We start from the raw sequence: 5,435 nt of genomic DNA on the forward strand, positions 1-5,435 counted from the left end.
TGTGTGTTGGTTCCAAAAAGTAGTAAAATCAAACAAGCTTTGAACTCCCAACCTCGGAGTTCATAGAGTAGCCCTCTAACCTCTTAAGCCACTGACTTAGAGATAAAGACAGCATCTTTCTTAATGCTTCTCATGGTCTTTCCTTTGTGTGTTGGTTCCAAAAAGTAGTAAAATCAAACAAGCTTTGAACTCCCAACCTCGGAGTTCATAGAGTAGCCCTTTAACCTCTTAAGCCACTGACTTAAAGATAAAGACGCCATCTTTCTTAATGCTTCTCATGGTCTTTCCTTTGTGTGTTGGTTCCAAAAAGTAGTAAAATCGAACAAGCTTTGAACTCCCAACCTCGGAGTTCATAGAGTAGCCCTCTAACCTCTTAAACCACTGACTTAGAGATAAAGACACCATCTTTCTCATGGTCTTTTAGTCTTTCTTCTGTGTGTTGGTCCCAAAAAGTCATAAGGTCAGACAAGATTTGAACGCTCAACCTCTGGGTCTACAGAGTAACCCCCTAACCCCTTGAGCCACTGACTTAGAGATAAAGACACCATCTTTCTCATGGTCTCTCAGTCTTTCCTCTGTGTGTTGGTCCCAAAAAGTAGTAGAATCAAATGAGGTTTGAACTCATAAGCGCTCAGTCTCTAATGTAACACTCTAACCCCTGAAGCCACTCGGTCAGAGATGGAGATAGAATCTTTCTCAAAGGTTTTCGGTCTTCCCTCTGTATGTTGGTCCCAAAAAGTGGTAAAATCAAATGAGGTTTGAAGTCAAACGGTTTCAGTCTCTATTGTAACCCTCTAACCCTTGAGCTACTCAGTTAGAGATAAAGACAGTATCTTTCTCAAAGCGTTCCAGTCTTCCCTCTGTGTGTTGGTCCCAAAAAGAAGTGAGATCAAATGAGATTTGAATTCTTAACCTCTGAGTCTTTAGAGAAGTACTCTAATCCCTTTACCCACTCAGTCTGGGATAGACAGCATCTGAAAGCTTTTCAGTCTTCCCTTTGTATGTTGGTCCCAAAAAGTAGTAATATCAAATAAGGATTGAACTCATAAGCTCTCAGTCTCTAGTGTAACACTCTAACCCCGAAGCCACTCGGTCAGATATAAAGAAAGGATCTTTCTCAAAGCTTTTCAATCTTTCCTCTGTGTGTTTGGCCTGGAAGGTAGTAAGATCAGACAAGATTTGAACTCTCAACCACTGAGTCTATAGAGTAGCCCTCTAAGCGTTTCAGCCACTTGGTCAGAGATAAAGACAGCATCTTTCTCAAAGATTTTCAATCTTCCCTCTGTGTGTTGGTCTCGAAAAGTAGTAAGATCAAACACAATTTGAACTCACAAAAGCCTCTTCCTCAAACACAGAGAGGAAAGATTGAAAAGCTTTGAGAAAGATCCATTCTTTATATCTGACCGAGTGGCTTCAGGGTTAGAGTGTTACACTAGAGACCTTATGACTTTTTGGGACCAACACACAGAAGAAAGACTAAAAGACCATGAGAAAGATGGTGTCTTTATCTCTAAGTCAGTGGCTTAAGGGCTTAAGGGCTTAAGGGGTTAGGGGGCTACTCTATGAACTCCGAGGTTGGAAGTTCAAAGCTTGTTTGATTTTACTACTTTTTGGAACCAACACACAGAGGAAAAGCTGAGAAGCATTAAGAAAGATGCTGTCTTTATCTCTAAGTCAGTGGCTTAAGGGCTTAAGGGCTTAAGGGGTTAGGGGGCTACTCTGTGAACTCCGAGGTTGGGAGTTCAAAGCTTGTTCGATTTTACTACTTTTTGGAACCAACACACAGAGGAAAAGCTGAGAAGCATTAAGAAAGATGCTGTCTTTATCTCTAAGTCAGTGGCTTAAGGGGTTAGAGGGCTACTCTATGAACTCTGAGGTTGGGAGTTCAAAGCTTATTTGATTTTACTACTTTTTGGAACCAACACACAAAGGAAAGACCATGAGAAGCATTAAGAAAGATGCTGTCTTTATCTCTAAGTCAGTGGTTTAAGGGGTTAGAGAGCTACTCTATGAACTCCGAGGTTGGGAGTTCAAAGCTTGTTTGATTTTACTACTTTTTGGAACCAACACACAAAGGAAAGGCTGAGAAGCATTAAGAAAGATGCTGTCTTTATCCCTAAGTCAGTGGCTTAAGAGGTTAGAGTGCTACTCTATGAACTTTGAGGTTGGGAGTTCAAAGCTTGTTTGATTTTACTACTTTTTGGAACCAACACACAAAGGAAAGACCATGAGAAGCATTAAGAAAGATGCTGTCTTTATCTCTAAGTCAGTGGCTTAAGGGGTTAGCGGGCTACTCTATGAACTCCGAGGTTGGGAGTTCAAAGCTTGTTTGATTTTACTACTTTTTGGAACCAACACACAAAGGAAAGACTATGAGAAGCATTAAGAAAGATGCTGTCTTTATCTCTAAGTCAGTGGCTTAAGGGGTTAGAGGGCTACTCTATGAACTCCGAGGTTGGGAGTTCAAAGCTTGTTTGATTTTACTACTTTTTGGAACCAACACACAAAGGAAAGACCATGAGAAGCATTAAGAAAGATGCTGTCTTTATCGCTAGTCAGTGGCTTAAGGGGTTAGAGAGCTACTCTATGAACTCCGAGGTTGGGAGGTCAAAGCTTGTTTGATTTTACTACTTTTTGGAACCAACACACAGAGGACAGACTGAAAGACCATGATAAAGATCCTGTCTTTATCTCTAAGTCAGTGGCTCAAGGGGTTAGAGGGTTACTCTGTAGACCCAGAAATTGAGCGTTCGAATCTTGACTGACCTTACCCCTTTTTGGAACCAACACACAGAGGACAGACTGAAAGACCATGATAAAGATCCTGTCTTTATCTCTAAGTCAGTGGCTCAAGGGGTTAGAGGGTTACTCTGTAGACCCAGAAATTGAGCGTTCGAATCTTGACTGACCTTACCACTTTTTGGAACCAACACACAGAGGACAGACTGAAAGACTGGTCGGATCTCACAACTTTTTGGGACCAACACACAGAGGAAAGACTAAAGCACCATGAGAAAGATGCTGTCTTTGCGTCTGAGTCAGTGGCTTAAGGGGTTAGAGGGCTACTCTATAAACTCCGAGGTTGGGAGTTCAAAGCTTGTTTGATTTTACTACTTTTGCTGTTAGAGGACTGCTTTGGAGTTATGACGATGTGAGTTCAATTCTTCTTAGGTTGTGTGAGTTTTGAAGGCCAACAGCAGATGGAAACAGTCTAAGGCTGTAAGAAATAGTGGGGAATTGTCTGATCAAATAGCTCAGGCTGTTAGAAGACTGCCTGATCCTTAAGGGACTGTGGCTTCTATTTTTCTAAGAGGCAGTAAATTTATGAAGTCTAGCATCCAAATAATGAAATAATGATGACGAGAACATACCTTGAAGTGGCCAAATAGCTCAGGGTGTTAGAGGACTGCTTGGGAGCTCCAAGACTGTAGGTTCAGTTCTTATAAGAGTCAGTAAATTTATGAAGGTCAGCATCCAGATAATGACTTTAGAACTGTGAGAAAGAAAGGTAAAGTGTGTCTGACCAAATAGCTCAGGCTGTTAGAGGACTGCTTTGGAGTTATGACGATGTGAGTTCAATTCTTCTTAGGTTAGGTGAGTTTTGACGTCCAACAGTGGATGCAAACAGTCAAAGGCTATAAGAAATGGAGGGAACTTGTCTGATCAAATAGCTCAGGCTGTAAGAAGACTGCCTGATGACGAAGGGACTGTGGGTTCGATTCTTACTCTCGATTCTCTTACATTTATGAAGTCTAGCATCCAAATAATGACATAAGGACGACGAGAACACACCTTGAAGCGGCCAAACAGCTCTGGGTGTTAGAGGACTGCTTGGGAACCCCAAGGTGATGGGTTCAATTCTTATGAGACTCTGTGAATTTATGAGACCCAAGACCCAAAGTGAAGAGTGAAAAGCGCTCCGAGAGTAGTTCCCAAAGCGAAGGAGACTCGGTGGCGTGGCTGGTTCGTGTGCGTCCGCAAGGTCGTGCCGGTCTGGGATGGCTGGTTCGAATCCCCACGGTTGCTTGGCTCTGGAGCGGGAAGGTGGGAAGGGGCCGGGTGTGCCCCGGGTATTTGAGAGAGATACAAACAGGGGGTTATGTGACATATAACCATAATTGGCTGAAAGTTTGCTAAAATGTCTAAGTGTAACAAGTGAGGTGGGAGGAGATAGGGGCGGAGCGAGTGAGGTGGGAGGAGATAGGGGCGGAGCGAGCGAGTGAGGTGGGAGGGGATAGAGGCGGAGCAGAGGGGGTGGGAGGAGCGCCAGGCTTCTACCATCATGTAAGACACTAGTCAAATGCTGCTGTTTTAACAGTTTAGTGCAGGTTTTGAGTCAATGACGCCACACTTGTCCTTTCATTGTACTAGCAAAATTTCAAGGAGCAGGGACCTCACAGGGATCTTAGGTAGCTGAACAATACCAATACAAACAAGGCCTTTAGATTACCTTCAACTTCACTTATCCTTCACTTGGACTGGAAATCCATCTATATATCATTAAATAATACAATCATTCAAATGTCATGCAGTAACAAGCTGCTTTAAATTTGCAAACACATACAACACACAATACTCCTACTCAACTACTTATTCGCATGTAGCAGCCTTCTTCATTTAACTACTACACTACTCACATGCTCCTTCCAACAACATTATTTACTATCATATATCTGCTTCATGGATTAACAACTGCCAAGTCAACCATAACTCAACTTCAACTCTCATCTAAAAGCCTTCTTTCTATAACTATTCTTCAGCTACCTAAGTCCCTGCTTGAGGTCCCTGCTCCTTCAAATTTTCTAGTACAATGAAAGGACAAGTGTGGCTGTCATTCACTCAAAAAGCTGCACTCAAAAATCTTAAAACTAGCAGCATTTGACATGTGTCTTACATGATGGTAGAAGCCTGCTACATAAGAAGAAGTACTTTAGTAAGACTGTTGTGTTGGATTTGTTTGCACATTTAAAGCAGCTTGTTACTGCATGACATTTTTTAATTTGTGGAAACACAAGTGCATCTTTGAAGTTCCCACTACTGAAGAACTCAAACAGGTGTAACTAATCTAGAATGCTGGTTTAGTTGAAGCATGAATTTTCTTTATCAAAGAAAAGAATGTACTTTACACATATAAATAAGATGTTAAGAATGAAAATGTGGCCTGACACGTTAAAGCCAAAATCTAATCAATGTGTTGCTATGTTAAGCAGATAGTCACCAAGAGGGGAGGGTGCACTGATCAAAATAAACAGTGAAGTGTGTCTGAAGTAATTCTCCTCCCCCCCTTCTCCTCCCACCCTTCTAATGCTCCTCCCACCTCATTTGCTCCCCCTCCTCGCACCCCTCTATCCCCTCCCACCTCACTTGCTCCGCCCCTGTCTCCTCCCACCTCACTTACCCGCCCTGTCTCCTCCACCCCTCTGCTCCGCCCTGGT

This window comes from Seriola dumerili, unplaced genomic scaffold, assembly GCF_002260705.1.
Source record: "Seriola dumerili isolate Sdu_G_001 unplaced genomic scaffold, Sdu_1.0 BDQW01000018.1, whole genome shotgun sequence".
Classification (NCBI taxonomy): domain Eukaryota; kingdom Metazoa; phylum Chordata; class Actinopteri; order Carangiformes; family Carangidae; genus Seriola; species Seriola dumerili.